This window comes from Alligator sinensis, unplaced genomic scaffold, assembly GCF_000455745.1.
Source record: "Alligator sinensis unplaced genomic scaffold, ASM45574v1 scaffold423_2, whole genome shotgun sequence".
In the NCBI taxonomy this organism is placed as follows: domain Eukaryota; kingdom Metazoa; phylum Chordata; order Crocodylia; family Alligatoridae; genus Alligator; species Alligator sinensis.
The window spans coordinates 133330-147466 of record NW_005843263.1 but is presented as its reverse complement, the minus strand read 5'-3'; the positions used below and the strand labels follow the sequence as shown (position 1 = coordinate 147466).

At 41.0% G+C, this 14137-nt stretch overlaps 1 protein-coding gene and 1 long non-coding RNA gene across 3 annotated transcripts in view; one reads left to right on the top strand and one right to left on the bottom strand.

Annotated features, from left to right (window-relative positions):
* Positions 1 to 14137, bottom strand: part of SLC16A12 (solute carrier family 16 member 12) — a 72719-nt gene that overhangs the window by 57036 nt on the left and 1546 nt on the right. The window lies entirely within an intron of this gene.
* On the top strand, positions 5740 to 11015 carry LOC112548543. The gene is made up of 3 exons (XR_003092244.1): positions 5740 to 5786; positions 7077 to 7108; positions 9731 to 11015. It is a non-coding gene; the product is annotated as an uncharacterized LOC112548543 (long non-coding RNA).

Here is a 14137-nt window from a genome sequence, read left to right as displayed (position 1 = left end):
GGGCTCTCGCAAATGTGAGCCTTGATAATTTTTTCAAAGACTTTGCCAAGGATGGAGGTGAGACTGACTGGCCTATAGTTGCCCGGGTCCTCCTTCCTCCCCTTCTTGAAAATGGGGACCACATTGGTCCTTTTCCAGTCCTCCGGGACCTGGCCCGTGCACCATGAGTGTTCAAATATTCCTGCCAGTGAGAATATCTTGACTTTAAAAATGCCTTTGATCTGGTATCCCATGATTACCTCTTGGCAAAACTGGCTAACTGCGCCCTCAACCTCACCACGATCTGCTAGCTGGGGAATTGGCTCTGCAGCAGGACCCAGAGGGTGGTGGTTGATGGAAGTCAATCGTCGTGGTGCGCTGTGACCAGTGGGGTCCCTCAAGGCTCTGTCCTAGGGTCTGTACTTTTTAACATCTTCATCAGTGATATAGACATTGGTGTCAGAAGCGGGCCAGCCAAGTTCGCCAACGACACCAAACTCTGGGGTAAAGCATCCACACCTGAGGACAGGAGGGTGATCCAGGCAGATCTTGACAGGCTCATGAAATGGGCCAATGAGAACCTGATGGTGTTTAACACTGAAAAAAGCAAGGTTCTCCACCTTGGGAGGAAAAACCTGCAGCATGCTTATAGGCTTGGCAGTGCTACACTGGTTAGCACTACAGATGAAAGGGACTTGGTGGTCATGATTGACCACAAGATGAACATGAGCCTTCAATGTGATGCTGTGGCTAGTAAAGTGAGCAAAACACTGGCTTGCATCCATAGATGCTTCTTGAGCAAATCCCGGGACATCATTCTCCCATTGTACTTGGCCTTGGTGAGGCCACACCTGGAGTACTGCATCCAGTTTTCAGCTCCATAATTCAAAAAGGGTGTGGAGAAGCTTGAGAGAGTGCAGAGGAGAGCCACGTGCATGATCAGAGGTCAGGATAACAGACATTATGATGAGAGGCTGAGAGCCATGGGACTCTTCAGCCTGGAAAAGCGCAGGCTCAGGGGTGATCTGATGGGCACCTATAAGTTTATTAGGGGTGTTCACCAGGATCTGGGGGAATGTCTGTTCACCAGAGCACCCCAAGGGATGACAAGATCAAATGGTCACAAACTCCTCTGTGACCATTTCAGGCTGGACATAAGGAAGAACTTCTTTACTGTCCGAGCCCCCAAGGTTTGGAATAGACTGCCGCTGGAGGTGGTTCAAGCACCACTTTGAACACCTTCAAGACACTTTTGGATCCTGCGGACTTCCTGCCCCTGGGCAGGGGCTGGACTCGATGATCCTCCGGGGTCCCTTCCAGCCCAAATGTCTATGAAATCTTTGAAATCTATGAAGCCTGAAGAACAGAAGGTTGAGTGGGGATATGATAGCAGTCTTCAAATACAAAAGGGCTGATATAAGGAGGAAGAGATGCTGCTATTCTCTGTCCACAGGGATCAGGCAAAAAGTAATGGTCTTAAGTTGCAATAAAGGAGGTTTAAGGTTGAATATTAGGAAGAACTTCTAACTATAAAGCTTATTTAGAACTGGAACAGATTACCTAGAGAGTCTGTGGAATCTCCAGCCTTGGAAGTTTTTAAGAGCATGTTGGACAATTTGGCTTTGAGTATTTAAACAGGTTCAACTAGGTGATGTACTGAAATCCTGTCCACCCTGATTTTTCTATAATTTTTTTCTGAGATTTCTATGATTGGACAATGAATAATATAGAGATAATAATAATGTGAAGAATACAGCTAATAATCCTACACTGGTAGGAGGAATAGACAAGTTAGTTAATGGTTATCTTTCAGCTCTAGCATCAGTGTTTACCTCTGAAAATGATAGTTACTGATCTCAAAAGAAGAAATGGCCTGAACTACTTTATCCAGTCATAACCAATAAATGGATGACACTAAAGAAAATTAGATGCTGTGGAAAGTAGTGCTGTAGACTCAATAGTTTGCATTCATCCTTCTAAATTCATATAGAAGCAATGGCACAACCAGCTGACCAGTGCTTAGTGCACTAGAGTCTTGTGCATGGTACATGAAATGATTGCCATTGGAATAACAATGCAATTCCAAGCTGTTAATTTTTTGGTAGAGTACTGGGAGTTACCAAATTTTTTATCAGCCTGAACTGGATCAGAATCATATCTGCTCCAAGGATACAATTATTATAAATTCATCTTTCATGCAGTCCTGCTGCCATCCAGTATTTCTTTTAACAGAGGCTGAAAAATGAAACAGAAAAAAATGGAGGAACAGTAGTAACAACCTAGGAAGGAAACATCAAACACTAAAATGAAAGAGAAACAGGTGGGTATCAAGAGAAAACATTGTCTTCAGAAAATGATCTCTGAACAGGCAGAGCCTATTTGGTTACATGCATACTGGGAAACAAGCTGCCATCCAGTATTTCTTTTAACAGAGGCTGAAAAATGAAACAGAAAAAAATGGAGGAACAGTAGTAACAACCTAGGAAGGAAACATCAAACACTAAAATGAAAGAGAAACAGGTGGGTATCAAGAGAAAACATTGTCTTCAGAAAATGATCTCTGAACAGGCAGAGCCTATTTGGTTACATGCATACTGGGAAACAAGGTCAAAACTTTGATCTGTTCACAAGCAAGAGATTTTTTAACAAGAAATCATATACCAGGAGTTAAAGAAAAACAGACTTGTCTGGAACAAGTCAGCACATTCTCCATGTTCAATGTCCCAGTATGTCTTGTTGTGCAATTCATATTTAAACTAGCTTCCCATTGACCTAATTTCTTTTTTACTTTTAGGGCATCTTTGAAGTGGTGAGAAAGCTGCCCTACTAGATCCCACTACAACAAGGATATTTGAACAGTTATCTAATTTCACTATTGAGGTGGTGGGAGGATGAACTGGGATGAAACAGTTCATGTGGACTTTCACTTATAGGTAATGGTACTGTTTGGGGCCATCCTTATAGTAATTATTAGCTGCAATTATTTTTACAGAGCTAAATTGTAGGTCTATATTTTTCTCCTTCAGATCTTGATTTTGTGATCAATAGGAGTATTGATCTAGTGGAGCTAGACTGTTCTCAATGGTGGCAGATGCCACAACAAGGAACAATGGTTTCAAATTGCAGCAAGGTAAGTTTAGGTTGGATATTAGGAAAAACTCTCTCACTAGGAGGGTGGTGAAGCACTGAAATGGGTTACCTAGAGAGAAGGTGAATCTCCATCCTTTGAGGTTTTTAAGGCCTAGCTCAACAAAGTTATAGCTGGAATGATCTAATAGGTCACCTGAGGTCCCTTCCAACCCTCATTTTCTAAAATTCTGTGATTTAAGTTTTACTCATCCAGTATATTTTTCTCAGTTCCAACCTCCTGACAATGAGATACCAGAGAACTGCTTTCAGCTTTTATACAGGAATAACATTTCTTTTTCTTCTTTAGAATATAATCTCTGAACAGGCAGAGCCTATTCAGCTATATGCAGATTGTGAAACCTGAGTTTCTATGCCAGTCTTTTAAAATCTATTTCTAGATTTTATTTCCTATCATGCACCCAAGGAGCACTTCACTTTGTAAGCCATCACAAAGGCCAGACCTACACACAACTTTAATGGTAGTTCTGATGAAGAATATCTGTGATAGACTGTCAGGAAGTTAAATACTTCATATTCAGGGAATTGATGGCTATGTAACTACTAGGAATCTTGAAGAAATAGCTGCACATGACAAGAGGAGGATTCAAACAACACACACAAAGTACAAGGCCAGGGATTAGGTGGATGTGAAACAACTCCACAACAAAGCATTAACAGATATCCATGATGGAAAAAGAAACTTGTAAATATGGAATCCTGTAGCTTTACATAAGAAGAGGTTGTCTTGCATTAAAGCTCAGGATAGGAAGAGAAGATGGCACTTTTCCTAGATGACCATATCTTTTTCTTTTTAACTTTAGTAGCCACAATGGAAGGAGGAAAAAAACTATAAAAAGAAGCTTTCTTTCACACAGGAGAAGATGACACTGGGGCCACTTCATTATCCCTAATGCAACAAAAGCCATTAAGGGAATCTTGTTGGATGTGAAAAGAGTATGAGAAGACAGTCTTTGGAGAAAGATGTTTAAAGGAACTGAAAAGAGAAAAGGAGACAAAGGCTATCTCTGTGATTTGATCTATGAACCAGTCATTGAAAGCCCTCCACATTCCCTTTCCTTGAAACAGTGCCATGCTAAGATATTTACAGATTAAAGTGTTACAGGATGCAAGACTGGACTTGCAGAAAAAATTACAAAAATAGATATCTTCTTTTACCCTAAAAATGATACCGTCATCCCACAGGGCACGAAGTGAAGTAGAAGGACTAAAAAAAATGATCAAGTGCATTATCTTCTTTCCTGTCACCAGATGGTCAAACAAATAAATTGACAGCAATTCATTTTGAGGAGTAATGGTCACTGGCTAATCAGTTAGGCAAAAAATAAGGCCATACATGAGGTATACGAAGCATGCTTGTGTTCTCAGCAGCAATCCTGTTGCCAGTGGGTTCATCCAGTCATTTGTTAATATAGCAACCTATGAATTCTAGAAGAGAGCAACAAGGGGGGAGCAGCAAACCTCTGCATCCACCATCCCCTTATCCTTCTATTCTATCCAATCTGGTAATTATCTTTAGATCCCTTTACCAGTAATCCTTTTACGCTAATTAACTTAACCAGCTTACTGAAAGAAACAAGAAGATAAGATGACAATAGAAATAAGAATGATGCACTATCAGAAAACCAGAATTCTTACAAAAGAATGCTTAGCTAGATAAACACAGGATAACATCCCTAAATATGTGTTTTGTTAGACAGTTTATATTTGCCCTGGAAGATGCCATTCCCTAATGTTTTCTTTTCAGGAACATCTATTTGTAAATGTAATTCATCCAGTCAGAGAAAAGAAACTATAAACGTGCAACTTGCATGTTTTCTTATATGCTTCAAACTCTATATCTGGAGTACCTGGAAGAATGTTCACTCTGGGCAGTTTGTGGAAGAGCCATACAAACTCTTTGGCAAACAATTACAAGCATAATTACTAAAAATCCTGATCTGGTTTTGAACAATTGATGAGTGGGAAACAGGTCCAAATACAATATTGTTCTACCAGCTGTGCTCGTGTCCTTTTTACAATTAAGTGAAAGGTCAACTTCTTTCTCCCTCTTCTCTCTCATCAACAAACTTGTCTACGACAATTTCTAACTGCTTTCTTGTTCTGTGGAAAAATGTTATAGACATTATTGTATATGAACATTATTTTTGAACAAAACTCTGTTTAGCTTTCCAAAGCTTTAATATAGAGTTTAAGAGCTTTATTATTAAAAGATTTGCTGCCAATGTATTATGCATACAATTTATGCATATTTTAAAAGTCAGTCGGCCAAATCATGGTCTCAGTGAGCACATTTACACGTGCTATTACTACACATGAATAAACTGTGGAGCTTATTGCTTATACCTCTGCAGTTTATTGCTCCCTCCCTGCCTTGCTCAGTGACTCGCATGCCATGCTTTGATGGGAAAAAAATTGGAATATTAATCCCAAGCAAGATACAAATCAGATGGTTCCTGTGTGCTCAATTTTAATAGCTGTTTTGTTTATTAGCTCTTCCCAGCTCAGACAATGAATAACATAAATGCCAATGCAACAGAAACTATCCCCATTGGCAGGGTCCCAGAGTAGGTTATCATTACCCTACTCCATTCTTCTTTCTCTTCTAGGTTGGTCGGGACTCACTCTCCGAAACATCTTTGCTGCAGCCATTTATCATGGTAAGTAGAATCTCTGATCTCACCTACCGGTGTGCTGGGGCTCCATTTGTTTGGCGTCCTCCTAATCAGGTTTCTACCTGATTTATTGCTGTTCTCTTTGTCTCTCTCGCCTGTTGCCCTCCTAGGCACCGTTCTCCTCCTGGCTGTCCATTTTTATTGCCACTGTCCTCCACCTCCACATCGCTCTTCATAATTCTTTCCTGTGGAATTTCCCACAGTGAACTGTGCTTAAACATCATCCTTTTGCCACACTTGAGCCTCTGCCTCCCCCACCCAGGGCAGCGGCCATTTCCAGTCTCTAAGTAACAGGGTTTACTGGCAGCCTGTTACACAGCCGTCTGCACTGTTTGAACGTGCGCCCAGGAACAATTAACTCCAGAGCAATAAGCTCTGGAGTTTATTCATGCACAGTCCGTGGAGCCAGGTCAAAGCAGCCCCAGCTGGCAGGGGGCCCTGGGGATCATTGAGCCCTGGGACTGCTCTCCTTGTGCCCTGGGACTGGCTGATTGTACTGCAGAAGGGCTGGCTGGGGCACAAGGGAGCAGGGCTAGCTGGCAAGCATCCCCCACACTGAAGCACCCTTGTGTCCCAGAGAGCTGGGACAGCATCTACGTGTGTGCTGCTGCAGAGTTTTTTACTCCACAGTAGGATAATACTGCAGAGTAAATACAAGTACTATCCTGCTGTGGAGTAAATTAGTTTACTTAAGCCTAACGGGCTCAGATGTAGAAGCCAAGATGTTTACTGTGCAGTAAATGGCTCAATGTCAGTAGACACACCCAGTTATATGTGCACGCTGACTTCTGTTAGAAGTTCAGCCATGCTACTGAGAACAAAACATGGCCATAAAATCTGAATGCTGTTTGTGGAGATGTAATTTAATTGTAAGCTATTTTAATTTCAAAATGAAGTATAATTCCCATTAAGTGATGCTTCCAGGCATCCTACACTTTTGACCTAACTGTGACAATAAAGAAAATGTCATGAGAATGGCTAGCTATACTATTTTGCCTTGTTTCTATATTACGTATATTGGTATCTTCCAATTGTAAACTTTGGGGTAGGCACTTCATGTTCTATGAGGGTTTTATATATATACTTCACCATTCATAAACTGCTCTGTTCACCTGTAAAAGGACTGCCTCATAGTCCTAGTGTGCCAACTAATCTTCTTCTCCTTCAAATTGACCTTTAACACATGCCTTGCATTTCAAACTGTTTCACAGAACTTTTCAGCTTAACTCTCCTTGTCATCATGTCTTCGTCTACATGTATTTCAATTTTTTTCAGCACAGCAGAGAAAACAAGGTCCTCAGGGCAGGGTATGTATGTATTATGTACTGGTGAAATGCTTTATAAATTTATGATAGTCTTTTCGTAACTATAAAAGATCTTATCCTTTACTCATTTTTTCTGGGAAGTTAACTGAGGGATTGCCTCATAGCCCAAATTATCACAAGCATCTCCCTAGATTTATTTTCTCAGCAAGGGACAAATCAGAAAGTAAAGTCAATTCTCTAGTCTTTTGGGAAAAGCCTCTGTGCTTGCATCTTTGAGAGTTTCCCATGTGAAAGCACTCTCATTTGGGAAGTGTATTGTTATATTACCACCATGCATTTCTGGCAGACAATCAAATCTTGAAAATTATATCAGAAAGCATTTGTTGAAAGGCTTCATTTTACATTGTTTGGGCTTCTTTGCCCAGAGTGCACCATAAACAAAAGTTGCATTATGCAGCACGGTTTATATCAGCTCCCCAGATGCTTACTCTCCTATATACTTAACTGCTCCAAGGATGAAGTAGCTATATTGGGCAACTCAGTTCTTTTTAGTTTTACTATTTACAGCAGGCCAAATAAAATTGAAACCAATAAAATAAAATCCAATCACAGGTAGAAGGTGAAAGAATGGCTCCTCAGTTAGCAGAATGAACTACCAGCATGCCAGCAAGGGGTTTCAACCTACAACCATCCTAAATTTCATGTTCTTGCTTGGACTTCCACTCTATAGTGCCACTGTATGATTTGAACAATCTGGATCTAAGAGACCAGTTATTTTTCAAATAACCTTTTATAATGAGTTGTAGTTATTTTTCAGCCCCTGAGATCTGTATTGCACGCTACTGGATTAAAGAATGACTCCAAGGACATAGGGCTTGCTGCCACAGGAAACAGGCTTTTGCTAGTGTGCACAGTGATGTCTCTGTTGTGAAACTTTGTTGTCCTGCCAATTCACATCTCAGCCACATGTCGGTTTGCAAAAATCCATACCAAAATTTAAGCAGTTTAATTATTCTCCAATTACATCCTGTTTTGACTGCTGAGCATTTTCACATTTTTAGGATGGAAGCCAGTTTCTTCTGCACAGAATGGCATAAATGACATATTTTGCCATAACTTTGAGGGTTCTTTTCTTTCCATGCTACTTTGATGCATTCAGTACAGTCCGCACTTTAGGTTGGAATCTTTATTGTCATTAAACTGCAGTCCACAGAGTGCACACAATTCTCTTGACTGCAAACAGGAAAGACACTGAAATACAATTAAATTAAAAGGGCAACAGACTGAAGTGATAAAGACAAAAAAATCAGCAAATTTAAGCCTCAGTTCAACAACAATTAAATCTGCTTTCACATCACAAAACCAGATCTTACTGATGATTTACAGAAGATGCCTGGATCTGTACTAAATCAGTCCCTTCAGAGGGGAACTGGTGCTGAGAAGCTTGCTCGGCTGGTTTCCATTTCACTGTCCTATGTCATCATAGAAGGTTTATTTTGAACATCTCTCACCACCTCAAAATATAGACACCAGTTTTCCAGCCAAACCCTGATTAAATGTATTATTATTTACATAGTGCTGTAACTACAGATAGTTAGGGACCTACTCAATTCGCAATTTTGCAGAACCTGCAAAATCAGGCATTGTCTGTGAAATCTGCAAAATTAAAAGAAAAACCCCAGTGGAAGTGAGCAGTGCTCATGGCCACTGCAGCCCAGCCTTGCAGCCCACCGGGGGGGAGGGCAGGGAGTTACCAGCGCAAAGGGGAGAAGCCAAGATGGCAGTCCCCTCCCCACACCGCCTCTCACCACTGATTGACTGAGAGGGCTGCCCATCACACTGTCTCACCCCTCTTGGCCAATCTGCGGTGATGGGCAGGGCTGCATGACAGGCAATGCTCTTGGCCAATCAATGGCGAGGGTGGGTTCACTGGGCCCTCTCAGGCACAGGCATGTGAAGGCCCCACTGCAATAAGCCCACAAATATGATGGCCAGCCTCATGATTGGCCTGTGAAATTTCCTGCCTGCCTTTATAATTTCGGTAGGCCCCTACAAATAGCACATGAACAGGGTTCTTTGCTTAGAAGAGATTTCAATCTAATTAAAAAAGAAAAACCTATAACAAAATGGCAAAAGAAAATACTAAAAGAAAGGGTAGCAAGTGGGAGAAAAAAGAGTAGGTCAGACAGATCAGACAAGGCAACTTTCTTTGGTAGATTCATTTTAAAGATTTTATGGAAGAAGTGTATTTCAAGATGGGGTTTGAATGAGAGCAGGGTGCATAAATAGTAGGAAAAACCACCACATGTTGCACATGTTGCAGTATGGAAGATGAAGCAATGATGAGAAGGACAGGAAAGATTCACTGTCAAAACTGAGAAGACCTCACATAGGAAAACCACAACTTTTACAAACAGAAATATTGGCTAATAAATCTGTTTATTTTCTATAAAAATAATAATAATTAATGAGGAAAACAGAGAAATCAAAGCAGCAAAATTGAAAATAGGAATGTCACATGGAATCAATTCCCTGAGCTATGACAAAAAGTCATTTTGTGACAAACTCAAAAGATGGTACTTGTGATTAGAAGTATAGCCCTCTGCGCTCATTAAATAATTCAGCATGGCAATATATTATTGAAAATGTATCTTTATTTACTAGGTATCAACAGTGTACTCAGTCCTTTACAGACGATACTGACTATAGGTCTTTGCTCATGGGAAATCATCTAAGTATATGAGAACTGGAATGTAAAGGCCAAGAGTGTTGGGGTGATAAAGCTGCCATAACTGTTACCATTGTCACTTTGATGTCTTTTTTTTCTTTATTATATCATCTGTTTAGTTGCCAATGGGCAGGGCCCTACAGCCACTGACCTTTAGGGAAAGGTGTCTTAAAAAGAGACTTAAAGGAGGCACAAAGCCCAAATCAGAGGAACTACCAAACAGAGTTCCAAGGCATGGTGGAAAAAGGAATATAGGGACTCTCCAGAAGCACCACAGGTAGCTGAAGACAGTGGCAGTACCAGAGACTGGCTAGTGAGATCATGCCTACAAGGGTCCATTGGATATGGGGGGACTGAAGTAGAGACTTTGGAGCAGCAGTGCCGATGTTTAGCATCCTACTGTAAGGTAGGGGAGAGGATGGCAATCCCTACATCTCTTGAATACCTCTGGTCCCCTGGCAAAGCTTTGCTGAAATGACCAAGAATTGGGTGGCAAACTAGTTCCTCATAACCAATATAATTAATTAAAAAACCAAAGTTGCTACATATGAAACATCAACATCTAGTATAGGGTTATACATTTCCATTAGCTCTATACTTTGTTTAGATTATCTTTCCACAGTAATTAATTTACATTTAATTGAACATTTGCTGGAAATATAACACCCAAACTTAATGAACACTAATGATACAACGGTCATTGCAATGTTGTGATATGGTGGAATTATATAGTTCAAGAAAACCACTCAGTTATAAAAGGATTGTTTATGAGTCTAATTTATCACTAAGACACACTCATTCTACATGACTGTAGCCCCATCAACTTCAGAAGACGTACTCTGAGTTAACTCCTGTGTAAGTTACAATCTGTAAGGACAATCTGTCCCTAAAATTACTTTGCATCAGTCTCAAAATACATTTCTGAGGCACATTATTGTGTATATATAACCAGGTAAAGACACTTCCTACATGCACCTCCATATCACTTTCTTTCATTTCCATCACTCACTAAACAAAAGTTCATCATAAAACCAATAGATCATCTCATAATAAAGCATCAAAATGTGAGAAAAGAAAATGCATTAAGATCAATGTTCCAAAAGTAAAAGGTAGGCAAACACTGACCAAAATTGACTCTAAGGAGCATTTCAATAACCACCATTTTTGATCATTTATGCTGCCTACAAAGAGCATCAAATACTTAAAATATGAGAGATACCAAGGAAGCACACACACACACACACACACATATATATATAACCATGGCATATAACCATGGCACATATCAGTTAACAGAGCACTGCTTAGTCTGTGTTAAGTGTTAAGGAGCAGAAGGGCAGAGTATATTGCATTACAATGGGGAACCCTGCAAACAAGAAAACTCAATGCACAGGTTCTGCTGTTGAAATTAACCCTTAAACAGCATCACTGACTGTATTAAAAAAGTGATCATATTTAGCATGGCAGAGCAAGCTTATTCTACTAAAATAAAGAACAATGTGTTCTCATTCTCTGACTGAGCTTCACAAATCTCAGGTGTGGTGCAGGATGAAGGACAGGTTCTGGTAACTCCCATCTCAGGCTTGCATGGTTCAAAAGTCTGTAGATATTGAGTGCTGGATTAGGCCTTGAGTATTCATTCAGACGTATAGGTGTCACTTGGCTATATTTAGATTCTGTGGACTATGGTAAAATGCACCCTGGGCTACCTTGTCTCATAGATCTATCACTGTGTTACCTAGGTACCATACAGCAACTGAATGTAGCACAGAACTGCTTTTTTTGTGGCATATATCAAGCCCAACTGAACTAAAAGTGGGAGTATGACTCACTACTTTGAAATGAGGAAGACTTCTGACCCCACAGAGAAAGTTATTTGACCAAACACAGATTCCAGAAAACAGCTGCTAATCAATACAACCTCCAGGGAAGGTCAGGTATACCTAAAAAGGGATAGTTTAGACTGCCTGATTTTTTTTTTTTTACTATTAAGGGATCAAAGCTTGCACCCAAAGCCACAGCAAAACTGATTGAAGTCAGTGAGCTACAACTAATTCTACCATTACTGCTAGGGTATGTAAGTGGGGCGGTAGGAAGAAGTGGGGAAGAAACTAGCAGAGGGATGCTGCACCCTCTTTGAGGGGAGAGCAATGGCAGCTGCACACCAACTGTGCTCCTCAATACTCCAGGAGGAACTATGTCTCCCTGGAGCACAATGCACCTGAGAGCCCCTATTCCACTAGGTCCTCTCTAATCTACAATGCAGGGCTGCAGCCATCTGTCACAATCTATCCCAAGGAGATGTGGAAGGATTGTGTAATTTTACCTAAGATTCTTAAGTGGAGGTACAGGTGAAATGCAGTACAGGGCCTAACCCCAACTAAAACTGGGCAAGAACAATTATTGCAAGAAGACAACCTATTGTCAGTGCATGTAGCTTGCACGTGTCTGAGACCAATCAAGGAAGAAAACGTGGGGGAAAAAAAGATGGAGCCCCTTCAGCTAAATGACATGTAACCCTAGTGACAAAGGTAGTCCCACCATTGGAAAGGGGATAACCCTCTTCTGGAAATCATATCCACTGAACTGGTGTCAGCACCTTTGGGATTTAATAACCAGTGAAAGGTCTTGTCCTACAGATGAACGGTAAAACCAAACACTTATCTAGAGGGCTAACTAGTTTTTAAATATTAATTCTTGTTAAACTTTCTCTACACAGAAAGCAGAAGAAAGATACAGAAGTGTAAACGATTTCTTTAAATCTGTATAAATGCCAAATAAGTGGAGCCAGAGAACATTCTGAATTAAAACTGCAGCAATGTAGAAAACAGGACAGAGGTAGAGTAGTTTTAGGCTGCAGACACAAGAACAGAAAGGCTTATTAACAAACTAAGGAAATACAGATTAGATGCAAGTACTCTAAGGTGGACACAAAACTAGTTGGTTCATCCTGTTCAATGAATAGTTGTTAATGGCTCAATGTCTAGTTGAGAGGTGATCTCAGGTAGGGTTTGCCAGGGGTCTCTCCTGGATACATTATTGTTGAATTGTTGTACATCATTAACAGTTTGGACAACGGGATCAAGTGCACGCTTAGCAAATTTGCAGGTGACATCAAGTTGTGTGGAACTGCAGATGGTAGGGCTAGGAATCAGAATAACCTGGGTCAACTGGAGAAATGGTCTGCAATCAATCAGATTAAATTCAACAAAGACAAATCCCTGAATTTGGGATGGAATAATTGCATGCACAAATACAGACTGGGGAATAACTGGCTAGGCTGTGGTACTGCAGAGGACCTCAGGATTACAGTGGACTATAAACTAAACATGAGCCAACAATTTGCTCTTATTGCAAAATTAGCCAACAGCGTACTGGGTTGTATTAACAGGAGTGGAACTTTCAAATCAAGAAAAGTGATTTTTCCGCTGCATTCAGCATTGTTGAGGCCTCACCTTGAGTCCTGTATCCTGTTTTGGACCCCATAGCTCAAGAAGGATGGAGCCCAAAGGATATACACAGACTGGAAAGAGTCCCGTGGAGAGTGAAAACATTCTTAGAAGCCTGGGAGGTATGATTTATGGGTAGGGACCTACCTAAATCGCAGTGAAAGTGCACTGTACAGTGGATCCTTTAATCTTGCTGCTTTTGCTGCACACACTGCCCGCCCCGCCCCCGCTGCTGATTGTAGGAGGGCTCCCACTGGCCCTGCTGCTTGACACTTGCTGTTGAATCAGCTGGGAGGCAAAATTTTTATTTTAAATATGCTGCAGTTTTTGTCTCCAGCCAATCAGCAGTAAGTGGAAGGGCTGATGGGGCCCCTCGGCCAATCAGCAGCGGGAGGCAAAAACCACAGTATATTTGAAACCACAGTTTTTGCCTCCTGGCTGATCAGGATCAAGCCGCAAGTGGTGAGGCTGCCAGGGCCCCTCCACCAATCAGTGCGGGGGGCGGGGACCATGGTGAAAACAGTAAGATTAAAGGAGCCGCTGCGCAGCACACTTCTGCTGCAATTTAGGTACGTCCCTATTTATGACGAAAGGCTGAAAAATGGGTTATTTAGTCTGAAGAAGAGAAAAATGAGGGGGAATTCAGTAACAGTTTTCAAATACGTGAAGGGTGATTATAAAGAGGATGGAGATGGCCTTTTCTCTGTGGCTGTAGGAGATTGGCCTTTGACCTCAAGCTGAAACAGAGAAAATTTAGGCTGGAGATTAAGAAACATTTGCTGGCTAAGGGTGGCCAAGCATTCAAACAGGCAACCTGGAGAAATTGTGGACTCTCCATCCCTGCATAATTTCAAGAACTTAGACAAACACTTGGCTGGGCTGATTTAGGCAGGA